Genomic DNA, 21,782 nt, shown 5'->3' on the forward strand with positions numbered 1-21,782 from the left:
CCTAATGCGAACATCACATAAACTCAGAATTACCCTTGAAGAGCCCTTGCATCAACCATAAAAAATCTAACACTCTGTATTCTAATTTCTATTCACAAAGAAATTTGGGGGAACATTGTACTAGGTTAGAAGAGGAAAAGAAATGACCAGAAAGGATGCTTGGGTATGGCTTCCTGGCCTGGTCATTTTCCCGTTAAGGCAGCTATAAAATCCTGAGCTTTAAATGAGACCCAGGTAATAGTGATGCCATCTTTGTTGGGTCAGACGTTTTACTTTATTTCCCTTTAATATTAAGGCATGACAACCTTTATAGACGGTAAAGGATGTGTTTGTCATCGTGACGGTTAAATGAAATCGCGGCCATGCATCAAATCCAGGTTGGGGCTAAAGCCTGTGTGCCGATTAACAGTGAAGTATCATTTGCCCACTCTGTTTTCTTTAAGGAAAACCCTTGGATAATCCTGTAAACATAGATATGAGGTCCAGGTCACTTCTAACAGGAGGAAGTTAGCTAAAGGAAGAGTTCAAATTGCCTTATTAAAGTCTTAAGAATTAATGTTTTTAAGAATGAATTTTGTAGATACCCAAGAAATTAGAGATGCAGTTGAGAGTAACAAAGTCTGCAGCACGGAGATGCTTGGCTGTCCCGTGGGGAGAGGACATCTCCAGCAGCCATCTGCACACATACTTTGAAGACAGAGGTGGTGAACATGAAACTGTTCTGAACAGGGGCAGACTTTGAGCAGCATGGAAGGTTCTGGACAAAGGCAGAGAAGACCAGCAAGGAGGCCTCCATGACAGGAGTAGTACTGAGGGATCCAGGGAACAGAAATAGTCTTGACTTTCTCTGCTCTTTCTGGATTTAAATGCGCGTGTGCACACACTGCTCCCTATCTTCCTAAGATTTTGGAAGAACTAATTACTTGCAAGAGCACTGTTAGGTAAGGAATTATGTAACAGGTCTCATCCAAGTTTGGACAGCATCGTGTAAACATCCAAAGACCTCTCTTCTCCCCAGGAAACAAACAGTACAGCATTGACGATAAACAGCCATTTTAGGTCTAAGAAAGAAATTTGTTGCAAAACCTTGGAGAAGTTCAAGGTGGAGTGGAGATGGGGAATTGGGAGGTAGGTTACCTAGAGGCCACAGCTAGAGGACCTGTGGAAGAGTGGACTGAGAATTTCCTGCTGGAGTTAAGGTGTTGGCTCTGATGCCTTCAAGGGTTAGAAGCCCAGCTGAGTGGAGAGACTTAGTGGGCACTCCTAAGCAGAGGTTGTTCCATCCAGTTCTTGCCTGGTGCCTGTCTTCCCTCACAGCAAAGTCGTATGACTGTTCCCATGCTTGCTAAAGTCTGAGACTCCCCTCTGACAGAATCTATCAGGTAGACATTTTGGGGGGGTTTCCACTTATTGCAGTTCAATATGCCTAAGAGTAACGGAGCTTTCCACCCAACTCCACACTTTCCAAACTCTTCCAAGGACCTTTCTGTCCATGTCCCCAAGAAAAGAGTAGGCTGCTTCCATTAAGGCTGCTCTTAGGTCATGGCTACATGTGTTCAAAGACATGGAGCCGTGCTGATCACCTTAGCCTGTTGGCAGTGACTGTCTCCCCGTGTTCACAGGCCATACTATGATGTCAGGCAAAGGGAGCAGCATGACTATGCGTCCCAGGTAATCAGTGAGCGAGGTCCTTAAGATCCTACTGCTTTCAAAATACAGTGGGGATTTGGGATTGAAGTGTGAAAGCTGGAAGAGATGTTAGTGATTGGTTTGAGCAATTGCCCATTAAAGAAATTCAGGCCCCCAAAGAAAAGGCTCCTTGACCAAGTTCCTTCTCTCAAATAAACCGGACTTGGAGGACAAGGATCGCATAGCTGGTTCACACCAGAGTAGGGCACAGTGTGGTCATGGTCTCCTCCCATCTCAAAGCCCTTTCCCAGTAACACATGTAGAGACTATTTCAGAGACATTGTCTGTGCAAATGTCATATGACAAGCTCCAAGTAGTTCAGATAATAAAAGGAAGTTGTTTCTTGCAACTGGGAAGTTTGGAGGCACCTGTCACATCACTAAGGACAGGTGGATGAAAGGTAAGCCTGACCTAAACCGTATCACGTGACCTCTGGGATCACAGATGAGTCACAGATGGAAGGAAGGCATGTCGAAATGGGGTAAGATAGACAAAATGTGTTTATAGATCACCACAAAACCCAGAAGGGGATGGAGGTACAGGACCTGAACTCTAAAATATCCAAGTTACAGTTGATTGTATCTATTTACATAAAACCACCATGAGAGCTGCTTTGAGGCTGACGGCAAACAGATGACCCAAAGCCAGAGAGGAGCAGGGCTCTTTGTTTGACAACTGGGCACAGGTGATTAACATTCTTCCTCATGAGTTCAGAGGTCAGGGCTACATTCTCAGGATGATAACCCAGGATTTCCATTATGAAGCATCGTGTGCTGTTTCCAGGGTACCTGAGGAGAGGAAAGGGGTTTACTGAGTCTTCTGGCCAGGAAGTACAGTGAAGCTGCTCAGCATCGGGACTTTGGTTTCAGTTCAAGCCCCACATTTTCTTCCCTGCCTTTGCCTCATCTGCCTTTCCTATCTGTTCCTGCCAGCCCTCAGTCCAGGAGTGAACTGGCCAGGATCTGCCCTATTGTATCCTAGCCTGGCTTCCCACCCACTCCAGCACCTGCCGCAGCCTTGCTCAGGAACCTTCAGTGAAACCTTACTGATTTTAAGACCCAGTCCAAGGCCCTAGTCTTTCATGGTCCCACTCATGGGGCTGATCATCTGCCCAGAGTGACACCCAGCAGCATGGCATGTCTGTCCGTTGCAAGCATAGCAGCCCAGCTTCCCTTCTTCCCCTTGCTAATAGTGACCTGGTGCTCCTCGGCCTCATCACTGTATGTGATCCTGGGCAACAGAGAATTATGCTCTTTTTTCTCCATATACCATACGTATGCCCTGTGTATCATGAGTAAACAATATTAATTCACTGACCCTTAACCTTGTTTGATTAAGAATTCCTTATCATGGCCTTTAAATAAAAACTCTAAAACTGTAGGCTTATGAAAGAGAAAGCAGACAAATGGACAGCATCTTTCCCCATTTCCTTCTTGTTGCGAGTTCCCCGTTTGCCTGTGTGCATACAGGAGGGATATGTGCCGCGGACCTTCCTTAACCAGAAGGTGCTCCGCAACCCTGATCCGTGTGTGCTCCTGGAATTCCAATGGACATATGGATTGAAATGCCAAATTTGTCATTCCTCCGGAATGCATTTCAAAATAAGACACATGAAATGGGCTTAGTGCAGAAGAATCTAAATAAGATTGTTTTAAAAATCATTACAAATGTCACAGGAATGGCCTTCCTAGGCTCTGTATTTTCACTATCCTGTCCTCAAAAAGCCAAAAATCACCCAAGAGGTCTCAGCATCATTTTCCTTGGAGAGGGCGCCTGTGGGGACAGAAGCTTTGGAGGGACCCTTGTCTGGGGTAGAGGTAATGTGACCCCCCTGGAAGCACCAGGGTGCTTAGGGAAGGACACAGAGACAAATGAACTCTCGGGAATGAAGATTGGCCCTGGATTGTCTTGAAGCCTGAGGTGGTCGAACGCTACCTTCAGCTTCATTGAAAACACAGGGCAACTCCTCCAGTTATCAGAACAGGCAACTTACATGAGGTATGAAGAGAGTCTGCCAGCATAAGCCACTTTTGTACAAGGGGCTAGGTCCCCAAAATGGAGGAATCTGGTTACAGGGAGCAGACAATGCTGAAGCAGAGGTGGAGTTCAGAGTCCTTAGGTTCGCTGGCCTCCCTTCTTCAGCAGAGTTGTTTCCCTGGAATTATACTTAATGTCCCTCCTGCCATGGTGCTTCTCCACTTGAACTAGTCGCTATGTTCTGCCTTGCCATTTAGGTGAGATGATGGTACCTGTGGGTCAGCAGGCACAGTTGGACAGATCCTGTATCTTCTGGTGTTTGCCAAAAGTCTGTGCAAACAAAGACTGGCATAAATGATCTCGTGTATAAAAGTCACAACTTCTGTGGACTGAATTGTGACCTGCGCAAATTCATGTGTGAAATAATACCCGGGATATGGCTGTTGTTTTTAAAATAAGGTCCCTAAAGAGGTAACTATAATAAAATCACTATGAAAAGTGTCCCATAAGAGATTAGGACATAGGAAGACATAGAGAAAAGACCATGGTGACAATGTAGGAAGTTGAAATGCCAAAAGACAAGCCTTCAGAAGGCCCGTGGAAGTGACACCTGATTTTCAAACTTCTGGTTTTTAGAAAATAAATTCTTGTTGTTAAAGCCACTCAGTTTGTAGCATTTCTCTAGGAAAGCCCGCGCCCGTGAACATCGCTGTTAAGAAGAAGCAGAGGAAGACAAACAAAAAAACAAAGAAATAAGACAACTGGGGAGGTCTGAACTTCATTATGGAGGGAGAGAAAGAGCAGGGGAGGAGGGGAGGGAGGGAGAGAGGAAGGAAAGGGAAGAAGAAGAGAGTTAGTTCATCCATGCAGAAAACAGCCCTCCATATCTGTAGATTCTACTTTTGTAGGTTCAAACAACTATGAAGCAAAATGTTCAGAAAGATATTCTAACTGAACCAAACTTGAAAAGGCATTTTTTTTGTCATTGTTCCCTAAACAATACAGCACACATCTCTTTCCCAGTGTTTATGTTACATCAGGTATTACAGACAATGTAGACAGGATGCAAAGCAGATGATAGGATGCGAGTCATTGCAAATACAATGCCATTTTGCATCATGGATTTAAGCCCTTCTGAAGACTTCTGTATCTATGGGTGGGGTGGGGGGATGGGCGGATGACAGGAACCAACCCTCTGTAAATGGGAAGTGTCAGTACTTTTTGGACTACTGTACTTTTCTATAAGACCTTTAGAACATAACGTGGAGCAGGAGGAAGAGGATCTTTATTTTCTCTCCCAGAGAAAATGAGGCGTGCCTTAAGGCTTAATAGCCTGTGGCTACCAGCTGCTGGCATCCCATTTCTGTGAGGCAAGGATACAAAGATCCGGCGTTCTGCTCATTACTGCGTACTTAACACTGGGATCCAATAACTTATCTTTCGTGTTTCTGCAGGACCCAACCTTGCTGAGTCAAAGCTCTTCCTGAGCTTTAGGTTCACAGCTTCTGTATAACCTTGGTTCAAATAGTGAGTGTTCAAAACCGATAAAATATTTAATGTCTTTTTATTGCCCCTCTCAGCAATGCTTAAAGTCCTTGTTGGCCTCCCGCAAAGAGGATGGACAAGTGACTCGTTCCCTTAGCTGCTCTTACAAGCTGCTTTGCAAATGGCTCTGGCAGGTGGCGCAGCATAGGGGGAGGGCTTGCAGTCTGTCCCTGGAGCCTCTGCTGTTCAGCTCTCTTAGGAAAGTACCATCTTCCAGCCTTGGGTCGCCTAAGCGTCCCCGCCCCCACTTCTTGGGGTTATTTCTCCCTCCTGACTCATGCCTGCTGCTTCATTTGAGTAACTGTGCAAACGTTTAGCCAAGAGGCCATACCAGGCTGGAGGCTTATTTATGAGCCCTCAGGAGTTTTCAGCCCAGGCACTGAGGCAGCATTCCATGCCTTGCCTTCTGGTCAAATAAGGACAAAGGGAACCACGCCTTCCATTCTTGGCCCTGAAAGTAGGGACTGTAAGAATGTCCTGTGCCGTGCAGAATCCTCCCCAACACAGAGACTGTTTCCCAGCACCCTGATGACCTCAGAGCTGTAGAATTATATAAACCAGGAGGAAGAAGTACAGAACGTGATCTAAGGGTGCTCAGCAAGAGGGGCTTATCTCATCCCCATTCTCAGCTTCCTGCAGGAAGGTCACGGTGCTGTCTCAGTTCTCAGGGTCCCAAAGGAGAAGTGCGTTTGCCATTGTCAGCAAGGAGTCATCAAAGAGGGTCACAACACAAAGCAGTCAGTCTAAGACACACATACACACATCTGAAAAGAGAACCCAGGACATTGCTGTTACTCCCGAGAAACACCCTCAGCAGAAATCAGCCCCAGTGGGGGATGCTAAAAACAGAGGCGGCCCTAACAGTTCTCACGAAAGCCAGTCTACACTTGTGACCAGGCAGAAAGCTTGCCCACTGCAAACTCCCTCCTTAGCCTTGTAGAGGACAGAAAACTCCCCAGATGGAAAAGCAACAAACAGTTCAACCCAGAGGTGGCAGGATGGGGTAGTGTACAAGCAAACAGAACAGTCTTCAAGGCCACACCAGGGGACCCTTTCCCGATAGCCTACCATGAGTGCCTCCCCCGTGCCGGGAGCAGGCTGTCTGGTGGACACAGTTGGTTTGCTAGCCACCAGCCCCTTCCCAGAGCTCAGTGTCCCTCTGGAATATGTTAATGCTACCCCTCTAAGTGCTTTACCAGTGGAGGGGAGAAGAACGCAAACAAGACATGGGCAGGACGAAGCCTGGGCTACTGTAAGTGCTTTCTTTACAAGCATTGGGAGACGAGAGGGCAGACCATCTATCTCCTCACAGAGGACCCTACTGTACATTAGTGCTAAGCTAATATTTGGAGGATCGTGGTAGTGAGGATTTTAAAGGAATCCCTCTGGGGTTAGGTTAGAGATGCTTCTTCACCAGATAAATATTGGCAGCTAAATGGAAAAAGCAGAGGCAAAGGAAACAGGCCATGCGGCCGCCTAGGCTTGCCTCACTCCCATACATCTCCATTCTTTCCTTGGGAAATCACATCTTTTTGCCCCATCCCCTTTAGCCTCTGCGCCTGTGCCTGTGAATCCTGCCTTCTTTCCATCCTCCATGAACTGCTGTCCCAGGTCTTCAAGACTCCTGGATCCCCACTGGCTTGGGAAAAAGAGATGTTCTTTCTTGACCTGCATGCTGTCAGGCTGCCCAGTATAGGTAGCCTGACTGAAGACCAAAGGTCTCAGCTCACGTTCACAAGGGGTCTAATCTGCCTCATTCTCTTCCTGCCCTTCGCATATTTCCTCTTCTCTCTCCCTGGTGCACTCAGGATTCACCATCAGGACCCCGGGGAAGCCCCAGAATATCTCTAGAACAGTTAAGAGGTGGCATACCATGTCCTTAGCTGAAACTGTTACAGGTACCCAGGCTGCTGAGAGAAGCACGCAATTGTGTGGCTTGGGATACAACTATGAAGAATTCTTTTAGGTAGTGGGGGAAGGAGAAGGAAGAAGCAAGGGACACCAAAAGAACAGTGGGGAGATCAGGGCCATATTTTTTTATCGTTCATTTCCAAATGAGACAGCAAAGTCTGTAGCCGGCAGGGTCCAGGCCTAGCACGAGCCAGGGACCAGGACACTCTGCTGCCGGATGATTAAATTAGTGTTTGTTAGAGGCCAGGAAGGAAGAGGGGGTGCTGCGTACAGGGCTAGATGGAGAAGGAAGAAAATTGTCTTCATATCTTTTGAATTATTTATGACCTGGAACTTTACATGCAGAAGCCTAACCAGACTTGATGGAGAGGGCTGGGAAGAGCTCTCTCTTCCCTTAAAGCCACAGAACGCATGCTTTGGGTCCCCATGGAGAAAGGACCAGGAACATGCTCACAATGACAGACTCCCCTGGACAAAGTGGAGTTCTCTTAATTTGTATTATGACCTTGAAAGCAAAAATGCAGCCCAGAACCCCGCTGTCATACGGGCACAGGGAAGCAGATTTCCCAGCAGCCTTTGGAGCGACAGACATAACCCTGCGAACACACACTGCACTTTGATTTTGCCGTGGTAACTGGTATGACTGTCAGATCAGTGGACAAAGGAGAGGTCTCTTCGATCCTCGCCTCTGGCTTCCAGCCAGATGGGAGAGAAACAAAGACTTCAGAGCCCTGGGTTTTCAGCCCCCTCCCTCTCCCTCCTCCCAGTGTTTCTCTCTTCCTGCCTTAACCACTTAGAGACCATGCTTTGGGTAGAGCCCGCTGACTGCGCTGATGTTTTGGGAAATCATGTCTGATCCCACGTATCCATGTGAATTACATCTGAAAGAAGCTCTTCCCTTGGAGGGATGTTTCTATCCAGAAGAGACAGACTTCCGGGATGGAAGGGGTGGTGAATGGATGGGCACGCACCCCAATTGTGTACCTGGGGTCTGGTGGCTACCAGGACAGCATAGCACTCTGAGTGCCCACCTGAAGGAGCTGCCTGCGATCCTCATCCAGATCTGAAGCTTGCGTCTCTGAGCCCTTCCAAGAGGCAAACAGAATCCTCTCACAGACCCTAGGTCTGCTTCTAGCTGCGGGAAGGACTCCTCTCTTCAGCCCCTGAACCAAGGCACAGCCTAAGGTTTTCACTGAACTAAAGCACCCAGAAGCAATGGTTTTATCTTGGGGAGTGGAGAAGGAGAGGAAAGGGGAGTGCATGCTGACAGCAGCCAGCAGGCACAAGGTGGCAGACACAGGAACCAGTACCAGACAAAGAGCTTGACAGGTGCTTTGGGGAAGCACCAGCAAGGTCATTCCCTTGCTGGTCACCGGTGCTCAGTCACACACACCCCTTCTGAACAACATGGAAGCCAGAGCAGTCCATGGCTGATCTTCCCGCGTGAGCTGAGTGAATCATTGCGCAGTCATTACTGTAAGTCCTGCATCTCCACCTCTATAGCAACGAGAGGAAGATGAAAACCAGAAAGGATACAGAAAGGACTTGAGTGTGGGTTTTCCCCTCCACCCCACTCCAGCACCCCATGTGCCCCAGACCCCGTGAGAGGAAAGAGTTGATTCCTGCTTCTCAGATACCAAGCAGGGAAATAAATTGAGGTCATTTTCATAATTTAGGCAAAAATCTCCCTTTCCACTTGAATTACTGAGATATTTCAGGCAAATGCAGATTGAAAAAAAAAATGAAATAGCAGAACTTGAGTTTGGGAACTCATTAAAAAGCATAGCGACTTCCTGTATTTTATCAGTTATAAACAACCGGGAAGAGAGGGAGCTTGCCTTTTTTTTTTCTTTTAAGGATATTATCTGGAAAATTACCCAGGTCTTTACTTCCTCCTTCTAGATATGAGATCTGCACAGGCTGTCTTCAAGACAGTGGCCTCATTGGAGCAGCCTTACAAGATAAAACCAGGGAAACGAAAAGGCCAGGATCCTCCCTCGTGTTTGACTCTTTCTGGCCATCTCTCTCTCTCTCCTTTCCAGTTGTGTTTCTTCTCCCCTCACGGGGAAGAAACCCACCCTACTTTTCCACTTAATAGGAACGCACTGATACTAATATTGCCGAGAGACCAGGAGGGCCAGAAGCGCCCGATCCTATCTCCATGGGAGCCCTTATCAGTTTGACTGTGCTTGCCACTCACTGTGCTGCCCTTAACGTATTTGCTTAAAATCTTTCTAAAAGATCTCCTTTATTTTTCTGACTCCCCCACCATGACCACTAATGACAGGAAAACTGTACTGAGCTAAATTCAAGAAAGGTATGTGCTTGTCTGTCCATCAGCTCAGCTGCTAGGGTTGAAAGAGATGCTTAAAGTAACTCAATGAGGGCTTAGGCTGTGTATAACGGCAAGGAAGATGACCACTGCAAACCTCGGCCACCTTCTTCACACTTCAATTTGTGAAAAATTGCACTTAATTGTGTGTGTGTGTGTGTGTGTGTGTGTGAAGGTGTTATCAGGCTTAACATCAAGCACCTTTTCCCTCTTCCCCACCTTCCAATCCGTCCAGTGTTAGTGTTGAAATTGGTACGGAAAGGAGAAGGTAGTCTCCAGGACCGGAGGGTAAGCCCTGTTGCAATGCTGGCGACAATTGTTTGGATACTCTGTCCTCACCTTCCACGGCTGACACCCGACTTGGATTCACATTGCAGTGTGTCTCTCGCCCAGGTGTCTGAGGCATCTCTGGGCATGGTCCTCTCGATTCCAGCCTTATAGGACCCAGCAGCTCTCCCCTCTGTTACTAAGAGGCTATTCGGACAGCTGGCTTTGCCATGTTTCTGCCTCCACTGCCTGCCCAGAAATTGCACCTCCAGGCTTCAAAGATAAAGTAAGAAGGGACTACTACATTCTCCAAATCTTAGCCAGCTGGCTTTCCACTCCACCTACAGTTCAGTTCAGCATCCTTTATTTCCAACCTTACAGTTTTTTTTTTTTTTTTTTTTTTTGCTTTTTTGAGACAGGGTTTCTCTGTGGTTTTGGAGCCTGTCCTGGAACTAGCTCTTGTAGACAGGCTGGTCTCGAACTCACAGAGATCCGCCTGCCTCTGCCTCTCAAGTGCTGGGATTAAAGGCGTGTGCCACCACCGCCCGGCCAGCCCAAGAGAAACAACCCTGCTACCCCGTCCAACCCCTGCCACCCTCACCACCCCCACTAACCCCTGCTAACCCTGCTACTGCTGCCAACCCCACCAGCCCCGCCACTCCTGATAACCCCCGCTAACCTCTGCTAACTCTGCTACCCCCGCAAACCCCGCCACACCTGCCACCCCCACTAACCCCTGCTAACCCTGCCAACCCCGCCATCCCCGCTAACCCCGCTAACCCTGCCAACCCCGCCATCCCCGCTAACCCCGCTAACCCCGCTAACCCTGCCAACCCCGCATGAATCGGGCTTCTTTCACTGTGAGGCTTTCTCCTCTGCCAGATGATCCCCCAAACACAGCCAGATGCACTCCAGTTCCGTCTTTAGCCTGTGAGATTCGTCCTTTCTCTCCTCTCCTGTATTTCTCCAGCATGGCTTGTGGTCTCCCTGAATGTCCACCTCTGTGGTGCCCTGCACAGAGGAGGAGGGTCACAAGCTCTATGTACAACGGTCTCACCGAATAGTGGAGTACTTTGAGAAGAGCACACCTCTTTTGTTTTGTTTTTAACTTATAATCTTGAACAATATCAGATTGAAGGAGAAAGCCATTAAATAACTAAATACTTCATAAGCGGCTTCTAGCAGCAAGGCACCTGTGTGCTAAATTTTTAAGAAAATCTCTAATACCAGACTGTTGAAAGAGAAAACTGTGGCAGTGAATACTTTTTATTTTCCATTGAGTGGATGATCCAGAATTATGCAAATAATTGATTTTGGGGAACCCTATGCCAACAGCAGGCACCACGTGACAGTGAAAAGCCATGGCAATTGTTTTTCTTTGCTGCCACCACTGAGAGACCTGGGGCTCTCTTGTGACTGGCCTTCGGAGCAGAAACCTTCCTCTTTTTGCATTCTCTGCCTTGTGTTCGGTTGCTATGGCAACAACCCACTTTCATTCTGGACTTGCTGCATGGGAGAAGAAAATCCTTTGCTACATGGCATCAATAAGAAGGGTTTTTTTTTTGTTTGTTTGTTTTTGTTTTTTTTGACAAAGTTGATCAGCGATGCCTTATACTAGAACCGAAGATTCTAATTTAGTGGTAAGATAGTTGCATGTTTCTGACAGCATTAAAAAGAATGAATTAACTGGAAGAATGAAAGATTTGGTTGCCTTTTGTTTAAATGTCTATCTCTGTGCCTGTTGTAATTCTATTTTTAATGGAAAACTATTTTTATCATCTTGAAGTATGTTTCGGATCTGTTTTAAGTCAATCCAGCATACTTAAAGGAGGGGCAAACACCTCGAGTGACCTTGCGAAGTGTACAAGGCTGGGATGGACAAAGAGAACCCACCTGCTTAGCAGTGTGGCCAATCTGCTAAAGTCTGTGTATGTAGGAGGGTATGTACAGCTATGTATGGTTTGAATCATGCTTTTGGAATAGAATCACCTTCGGAAAAAAAGATTGAATGCTTGTCTTTTTAACATTTACAAATATTTATGAGTACAAGATGATGTGTGTTTCAGACACATATTTCATTGTTCATTGACTGCAAGAAACCCCCTACCCGTGTAGCAAAACCTTCCCCTCCCCCTTTCTCCCATATCATGGTCTCTTTCCACTTCCGATAGGCACTGCTTGGCCTACACCGAGTTTCTTTGTTTCTTGATCCAGGCAGCTTCTTATTTTCATTTCTTGTTGTTTCCCTCCACACAAATGGAGACTCTGGTTTACCCGTAAACAACTACCTGCTATGTTTCAGATCCATGGTCACGGTTCTCCATCTCCTTCTTCCAGATGCCCGAGTTCTCCTCTGATCAGATATGCCTTATAACTCAGGGCCATTTGTCTTCTTTTGTAGCCTCCAGATAAGACTCTTATTGACTCATTCACATCCAACCTTCGCCATAACATAGAGGCACATGGTGCTGGAGAACAGTATTACAAAGGACAGAGATAGAAACTCAGTGTGGGGGAGAAGTGTGAAATGGGAGTCTTTCAAAGGACAAAGAGGTGGCCAGCTGACTTCCTCTCCCTTCTAGGGTTGCTCTTGACCTCTGTCCTCAGTACTTCTGTGTTAAGTGAAGACACTTAAATGTCACATTCAGTAGACATGTTGTATTACTGATACAGTAATTTGCTTGTCTCCTGTACTTCTTGGTTCTCTTACACCACATTACTGCTCAAGAGCCACTGGTCCCATAGAATTTTGTTACTAATGTTTGATTTCTTGTCTTTCTTTTCTTTTTCTTTATTTCTCTTTTTCTTCTTCCTTTTCCTCCCTCCCTCCTTCCTTACTTCCCTATCTGTCTTTCTCTCTTCATCCCTCCCTCCCTCCCTTTTTTTGTTAAGTGCTGACAACAAAGCCGTAGTCTCAAACACTGAGTACAGCACCTAGGGAGGTGGCTTTCCTATGGCTGAGAGAGTTCTATAAGAATTCTATTTTGTCTTTTGTATGCAGGAAAGGAAGTAGCAAGAGTTGAGACTGGTGGCTACCCTTCTGGGATACTGGCTGCCTGAGTCTCCTAGGGTTAGCTTCAGTAAAGGTCCCACAGACCAAGTGGTTTGAACAGGGGCAGCATATTGTCTCCTAGATGTGGAGTCTGGGAAGCTAAGATTGGCACATACTGCTAGGCTGTTCCTTTTGAGGGCATTCAGTGCTTCTTTACCAGCTTTGGGATTTGTAGGCAGTCATATTCCTGTTTCTATGTCATTATTCTGACCACTACTTTCATGTTCATATACTGGCCCCTACACACCACACACACACACACACACACACACACACACACGTTCTCCCTCTCTCTTTCTCTCTTCCTCTCTCTAGATTTTAGAATATGACTTCCCAAAGGGTCTCATTTCAACTTGACCACCTCTATAAAGACCTTCAGCATAACAGGAGCACATTCCAAGAGGTTAGGACCAAACTATGTATTATTTTGGAGAGGGGAGGACACAATTCAACCCATTATGTTGACGTGTTTGGAAGTGAATCCTGAAATCCCTTCCAGCGCTGCCAGGTTGGCAGTCGGGCATGATGCTGGTTTGCTAGTAATGGAGCCTTTGTGAAGTTCATTGGCTACAGAAGTTGTGAATCACAGGCTCGCTCCTTATCACTCTCTGCTCCAAGTCTTGTGGCCTTTAAGAGACACCCAGCATCCGCTCACTTCTCCCTGTCTTTATGACCATCGTTTGTCCGCACTCCCCTCCCCCATCATCTCACAGCCGGGTGACTGCGATAGCTTTCTAAGTGGCTACCCTTCTGCTACGCTTGGTACTTTCCTTCTTGATGGCATTCATAACCATGACAATCAGATTTTGACCCCAGGCCCACTCTTCTGCTTTAAATTCTCCAAAAATCTCTTCATTGCACAAAGAATATAACTGAAGATTTCTGCTGTGACCATAAATGACCCACAGTGGTCAGACCCATACCTTTTTTATACTGCTCATGCATGAAGCCTACCTACCTCTGGGCTCTCACTGACCCCTCCCCCTCATTCTCTCTTGCTCTTCTTTCCGATTTTTGGTAGGGCTTACTTCCTTGTCATTTGGTCTCAGCTCAGTCCCTGCCACCCAAGGCTGTCTCTGGCCATTCAGTGTCAAGCAGGCTCCCACTCCACATTCATTTCCTATCCTGTCTTCCTGATTAGCTTTAATCTTATCATTTATCACTGCCTGCTTTCTTTTTATTTATTCATTATCTTCTCCTCGCTCTTGAATAGAGCTGTATAATACCAGGTACACTGTTCCCTTTTGCTCCATTTGTATGTTCAGAACTTAAAACACAGCCCTTTCCAATCTAAGTATCAACAAATGCTTAGTTTTAAATGAATGAAGGAGTGAATGAATGAATGAATGGTTTGTGAGTAAAACAGATGAAAGGCTCAGACAGACGCACCCTGTGTTACTCCTGACTTTCAGCAGAGTTTCTTCTGGTCTTCATGACATCTTTGGAGGTGGGTATTATCCCCATCTCTAGGTCACTGAGGCTCTCAGAGATTTAAAGGGTCTGCTCCAGGGTAAAGGTTCTAGCAGGTCTCCATAGACACTGCCATACAGCACAAGCTAGGCATCATCGGGGCATATAATGCATCCAGTGTTCTGTAAATAAGAGTGAAATATTAAAAACACATTGAGAAAGCAGTTCAGTTTTCTACCATCGAAGAAAAAAATATTCTTTTGGTTTAATTTTCCCGTAGTATCATATATGAATTGAAGATCAAAATTTTACACTGTAGAAGGGTGGGTGATTTGAAAAGGAAGAAAAGGTAGATTTTTAATGAAAGGATTATCAAATTAGGAAAATTATGAAATAAAATCATCAAAAAGAAAAAAAGTAACAAGGAGATATTGTATTATTCTGCTGTGCAATTCAGAACCAAAAATCACATTGCAGTCAGGATCAGAAGTGGGGGAATGAATGGTCCTCCTTTCTGGCACTGCAGTAAATGCCTGAGCTGGTTAGCTTATAAAGAGGAAAGGTTCATTGCAGCGTACAGCTTCACCGGTCTAATCCACAGCCATTTGATTCCACTGCTTTGGGACCTGTGGCAAAGAATACATGTCAATAGCTTAGGAGCATTAAGAGGAACTAGGCCCACAATCCCCTTCAAGATCACACCTCTGATGACCTAAAGATCCCCATTAAGCCCTACTTTTAAAGAAATCTATTATATCATAATAGAACTACCCTGAGGGTACCTTTAACACAAGGGCTTTTGATGAACATTATACTCTAGGATATTTTATGTCTAACGCAGTGATTTCTGGACAAAGAACTATGATAGATGTTGTCTCATTAGGGTTTTATTGCAGTGAAGAGACACCATGACTGCAGCAACTCTTATAAAGAAAAATATTTAATTGGGGTCACTTGTTTACAGTTCAGAGATGCCTTCCATTATCATCATGGTATGACATGGTAGCATGCAGGCAGACATGGTCCTGACGAAGTAGCTGAGAGTCCTATATCTTGCAGGCGACAGGAAGTGGTGTGTTTCACTTGGTGGCATATGAGCATTTGTAAGACCTCAGAGCCCACCCCCATAGTGACACACTTCCTTCAACAAAGCCATTCCTGCTAATAATGCAACTCCCTGTGAGTTTATGGGGGTCAATTATGTTCAAACTACCACAAATGCTAAAAGTATTTGTTAAATGGAGAGAATTAAGCTATTAAGCGTATGGAGACATTTCATTCTTCTGTGCACCTTCGTGATAAGAAGAGGTACAGAGGCAGAGAGGCTGAAAGCCAGACTAGAGGCTTGACCAGAAGACATGCAGTCAACCCCCCTAGGACTTGCAGTGCACACAATCCCCCCTTCCTGTGCTTTGGTCTCTCACCTGGGAGGGAGTGAAGACTTACACATCGCATCTGGAAGACTGCTGTTTTTTCCTGTTAGGCTCTCGTGGCTTTGCATCAGTTTTATTGTTGACTATACTTGGGTGTGGCGAGGCTATGATTTGATCTATGGCAAATTACATTCTCAGTGGCAATGAGATACAAAAATAGAGCCCCCATAGTAATTTGTGTCAATACATTTTAAATTATTATAGAGAATCACTAGGGACAATTTCATAGAAAAATAAAGAAATAGAATAGACTTTCCATTGCCTAAGGAAATAATTCAAGTTTGAAAGAAAAAAACTAGATGTAGGCAATGGAAAACATGGGTATTTAAAGAGCTGATGTTTCACAAGTTCTGAAATAACTATTTGGGGTGCAGTTAAAAGCAAGGAGGTTGCCGGTGTTATGAACCAACACAACCATTTACAGTAAAATTACTCTGGTCAAAAAAGAAAAACAGCAACAAACAAAAATTAGGTGACTCCATCCTCAAAACATATAAAAGACAAGAGGAAAACATTTCTCATGCTCCCAGTAGAACAGCACCAATGTAGTGATATTTCATTTATGTTTTAATAAATAAAGCTTGCCTGAAGTTCAAAGAGTAAAACAACCACCCTGGCCAGCCTTATAGACCAGGCTGCAAAACACACACCTTTAATCCCAGTAGCCATACTAGTTTGCCATAGAAACCCGACAATGCATGTCTTTAATTCCAGTGGTACACGCCTTTAATCCCAGAACTAGAGAGGATTATAAAATGGGAGGAGACAGCTCTCAGACACAGTCTCACTCTGAGGTTCCTGGAGGCAGGATCACCATTTTCAGACTGAGGTCAAGGCAAAAGCCAGTGGCTGCTTTGCTTTTCTGGTTTTCAGGTTGAACCCCAGTTTCTCTCTCTGAATTTTTATTAATCGTGCTTCACCCGAGGCAACTCTACCTCTTAATTAGATGTAGGAAGGCTAAGATAGATAGCATCAAAGATATATTTTAAACAAAGCTGTGCTCCCCTGGAATCACAGATCAGGTCTCCCAGCCACTAGGTTCTGTAGTGGACGTCAGCATGCAGGTGATTTGGGATGTGCTCTGAGGAGCAGCATGCCTGGGGAAGTGGAGTAACAACCGCAGAAGGAAACACTGAGCTGTGTTCCAACTGCAGTACAACCGCAGCAGAGGCCTGGCTATCCCCCAGGACCTCTGGAGCTGGGATGACCTTGTAATATGCAGTGACCTTCAGTTGGAACGTGTGCTGCACCAGGGGGATGACAGCTCTCCCCTGTGACCCCGTGGAAGGACACAGCTGTGAGACTAAGTGACCTGAGTCCTGAAAGGGTACGCTAGGGCCCTGACCAGTGTGCTTCAGTGTGTCTTGACTTCCTCTGTGTCCCTGTCGGGACCAGCCCTGGAGGTACAGAGAAAGAGGGTGAGACGTTGTTTACCAGATCCCTGTTTTTAAAGCCATGCTCTGTGGTCCATTCATCTATTCCCTGCACTGCTGTAATAGCCTTTCCCCAGCTCCTTCCACGTCCACGTTTGACCCCCCTCGTGACTACAGGTAAAATGATCCTACAGCATAAATCTATCTGTCACATGCCTGCTTCATTCTCTCCAATGATTTCCTGTCTCACACATTATAAAATCCTAACTCTTTGACATGCCCTTTAAGAAGGAGGATCATATATCATGCAAACCAGGCCACTTCTGAAAGTGAAAGGAGGCTGTGCTTACAATTGCACAGGGACAAAGATCTATACCATGTCTGTTCCTGGCTTGCTGGGATGTGTGGATGGATGGATGTAAGCCCCGTCCGCCAGGTAGCTGATGCTACAGCCATCTCCCTATTTTACTCGCTCCTCCAAAGTTCACTTCCTTTGTTTTCCCAGGAACAAGCTAAGCCTTCTTTCACCCAGGGCCTGTACGCTAGCTACTTCCTTCTCCTATCAATGTCTCCTTCTTTAAGCCTCCTGGTTTTGCTATGTCTCAGCCTGACATTTTCCAGTTTGGAAGGACCTTTCCACGTATTCTGCATCTTACAACCTGTTTATTTCATCCACAGTTCTAACAACACTAGGGAATTACACTCACTAGGTGTTAAACCCCAGAAGAAAGTGAACGTGCTCTGTCTTGCCAGCCACCATGAACTCGGGCATTACTTAGTGCCCTTCTACACATGCTTGACATCAGTAAATTCTTCACTGAGTCAATTCAGAAGGTAAGGAAATTTCCTAAATCGAAAGCATGAATGAGTTGTTTTTAAGTTGTGCATGTGCGTGAATGAATGATTTTAAAATTAACATTGTGAGTATGTCCCTCAGGTGTTCCAAGATCTATAAGGGACAATCGCTTTGCCTAGAATGGGAATTATACAGGTGGCTGCTCACCCTTGAAATGTGGACATGGAGGAATGCAGAACATGAAGCGATCAGTTTGCAAACACCTGGAGGATCACAGGCTGCAGATAATAACCAGCAGTTTAGCAATGATACGATACTGTCAGAACAATCTAATTTCCTTTAAAGACAGAGGGACCTTCATCAAAACGTTTATTAGTGTCTGTCTGCACACAGCCAAGAGAAACCCATCAGAGGTGGGAGCAGGAGGCTCATGTTCTGCTGTAAAGCGTCACATTTAATATGTGTCTTGACTTCTGCTGAAATCTGATTTTGACTCTGTGATAATTTCCTTTCACAGGTCAAACAAATATGAGCTCCTGACAGTGGCAGGTAGTAGCAGAATTGTCACCGTGCTTAGCTCACCATGATTTTCAAAGCCTTTGCTAGATGGAGGTTTAAAGACAAGGGAGAGAGAGAGAGAGAGAGAGAGAGAGAGAGAGAGAGAGAGAGAGAGAGAGAGAATGATGATTAAATTTGACCTTCTGCTCAGGTAAGGTGAGGTTTTAAATTTTTAGTGCACTGTGTCTTAACGTCCATTTTCTAGACAGCAAAGCTGTTCTCAGGTTGCTGGAGCAGTTGTTCTTGGTCCATTGCAGTGACTGCTGAATGCCTTCCTGTGAAAGGGTATAAATCAGCCACAGGAAGGAAAAATGTTGAGATAGAGCAATGTGGGAGTATTGAGGACAGAATTTCAAGCTAAAAGGAATGTTCTTTATGCAGCAAAAAGTCATGGGCACATTTCCCAATACCAGGGCCAGACATCATCAGCTTGACTTTCACACAGACAATGCTTTGAGCCAAGCTGATAAAAATCCATAGTATTGTCCAGACATATGGAACTTGTAGATGTGTGAATTGAATACCAAGAAGGAAAACTTCACAACAAAGAATTGTGGGATATTTGTACACTATGTGAAGTTGTATTGTTGTGATTAGTATAATAAAAAGCTGAATGGTCAGTAGCTAGGCAGGAGATATAGGCAGGATTTCTGGGAAAAGAAAGGAAGAGGAGGATGAATCTATGTACACAGGAAAAGTCAGGAGACATGGAGAGGAAACAGGAGCTGTAAGATGGATGAGAGGTAATGCCACATGATAGAATGTAGATTAATATAAATGGGTTAATTTAAGTTAGAAGAGCTAGTTAGGAGCAATTCTATGCTATAGGTTGAGCTTCCACAATAAGTCTCTGTATTGTTGTTTGTGAGCTGGTGTCCCAAAGAAAACTCTATCTATATATGGCACCCAATGTGTGGCATGAACCCATACCCTTGGGATTAAGAGTCCCATGCTCTACCTCTGAGACAGCACAACACTAGGTACAAACTCCTGGTTTAGGCAGTCAGAATAAATTGCCAGAGCTGGGGCTAGTACCTAGCAACACAAGACTAGGCTGTCATGGAAGTGAGGGAGCAAAGCCAGTTGTCAGTATGCCATATGCTAATCAGAGTTACTCAGCAGTGGCTTAACAGTTTAAGAGTTAACTCATCCAGTTAGAGGAGACTGCAGGAAAACACACACACACACACACAAGAACGAGGTCCAGACTGACAAAACCTCTGAGCAGGTTACAGCATGTTTAAAAATGTACTGAGATGCCAAATAATGATAAAAAATGGAATATAGACATCCATTAAAAAAGTTTGATAATAATAAAGTAAAATCTTTAAAGAAAGAGTAAAGTAATATAAAAAAGAATAAATCACATAAATAGGGAAATATATAGGGCATCTGGATCTTGTATGGTACTTTGTTGACATAGAATTTTTAAATGCTAATGTACAAAAAAACAAGAGATGCTGAGAGACATTGGATTATGGAAACCACTAAACTGAACTAATCTATGTATTTTAAAAATGTCTTAACTTCAAAATGATAGTTTAAAAAATGCTACCTTGAGAGAGAGGATATGCCTTTGTTTCCACAGAAAACAAAATGTTATGGTTCTCTTCAAAATTAATGAAGATGATATTTGACTGGGGGAGACCTCCTAAAAATCTTGGCTACAGATATGAAGACAGAAACCAAGAAAGACTACAGGACAGGTGAGCCCTCTAGTATAGGAACAGATCTGAGACTGGATGAGACATGATAAATCTTGTTGGCTACAAAATCTTCATGACTTATTATTACATGCCATCCTGTCGAATGAATGAGTAGAAGTTTGGTTATACAGTCCAAATGAACGTATAAAGTTGACAGATGCTTTTTACCTGCTCAAACATTAAACAAAAAAAAATCCTCTTTAGCTTACTTGTTTACACTGTACATTACATACTTGTTTTAATACAGATATGTATATTGACTTTAAAAATTTATGTGTTTTTAAAAGAAAAGGACCAGACACCAATGAAGACAAATAGTTCAGATGATCCAGCCTCTCAGAATGCCTCTGTTGGAGTTTTCTCAAAGTTCTGCATTCAAAACAACTTCAAAGCTGCTAGCTGAGATGGTCAAGACTTACAAACTATCTAGTCAAGAATCAGATAAGTTCTACACTTTCCCATAACACAGAGACTAAACAAAAAATAATATAGCTAGCTCTCCCAGGATTTGACCATTATCCCAATTTTCTCAGTGTCTCCCAGAGATGCTATTCCTTCCAGACAACAGAAAGCAGTCTAGAGAACACAACACTGGCTTTCCCAAGAAGTGTGGTGGATAGTTTTTGGTCATTCAATGGATTATGAATGTTTAGCATCATTTAGGGGGGTTGATTGCAAGTTGTAGATCATGGTCAGGGAAAAAGTTAAAGGAAATTAAATTCAGGGATATCTTTCTTAAGGGAAAAGGGAAGATAAAGAATGATTGGTTAAAAGGGTAGAGTGTTAAGTCTACTTTTGAACAACATTTAGTCTCAAATATATTGCATTGGTATGGATGTTTATATATTGATATAAATTTAATGTTTCTACTTTTGTTTAAGGTAGTGTACTTATGCAGCACATTTAACAATTTAATGTAAATTTCTAGTCCTTGGAAGTTATTATTACAAATTAAAATAATTAAGAAATACAGGTTAGTAATTAGTCATCTAACAATTGGATTTGTGTTTGAAACATACCATGTTAAGTATGTTTTAATACAGGTTAGTAATTAGTCATCTAACATTTGAATTTGTGTTTGAAACATACCATGTTAAGTATATTTTAGATATACTTTAGATATATTTTTAGATATATTTTAGATAGACAGATGGTCTTCAGGCATTTTAGAAACTTATAAAATATAAAATTTTAGATGTTTTAATAACCTAAGACTTTTCATGACAGTAAGACAAGTTTGCTATTGGAATAACCAATTAACTTCATAAAAGGATGGTAGACATTGAAGAACCTCCATGTGGAGTTTGCTTTTATTGTGGCAAAATTAGTTGCTGGGCAAGAAACTGTCCTTGCCTCAACTGCCGACAGTACACTGTTCAAATAGGATAAACTGGACACAAAAGATAGTTGAACTTTACCAAGACAAGGTAGGACACTCCTTCAAATTTTCCTGCTTCACAGAAAAGTGTCAGATATTCTAGGCCTGTGGGCTGAAGATGGATGCCCCAGTGTTGTAGAGGAACCATGGGGGACAGTCCAGGTAATCTTGTCTCTGACATTTCTTTAGTCTTGAAAGTTGCTTACTCTGCACTTCCTGTTTACTCAAGTAATATTATATCATTATGGGGTCTCTGATGGGGACTGAAGACTAGATAGTATACAGTATTCCTTGTTACTCAATTAAGAAAAATAATTATATAAGAGAAAAAAGTTTATAAGGTTGAGAAAAAAAG

At 44.1% G+C, this 21,782-nt stretch overlaps 1 long non-coding RNA gene across 1 annotated transcript; it reads left to right on the top strand.

The window, feature by feature from the left end:
• Positions 1–11,239: 11,239 nt before the first annotated feature.
• On the top strand, positions 11,240–20,047 carry LOC130864197 (uncharacterized). The gene is made up of 3 exons (XR_009055903.1): positions 11,240–11,361; positions 17,668–17,823; positions 19,932–20,047. It is a non-coding gene; the product is annotated as an uncharacterized LOC130864197 (long non-coding RNA).
• The last annotated feature ends 1,735 nt before the right edge of the window (positions 20,048–21,782 follow it).

This window comes from Chionomys nivalis, chromosome 2 (genome assembly GCF_950005125.1).
Source record: "Chionomys nivalis chromosome 2, mChiNiv1.1, whole genome shotgun sequence".
Classification (NCBI taxonomy): domain Eukaryota; kingdom Metazoa; phylum Chordata; class Mammalia; order Rodentia; family Cricetidae; genus Chionomys; species Chionomys nivalis.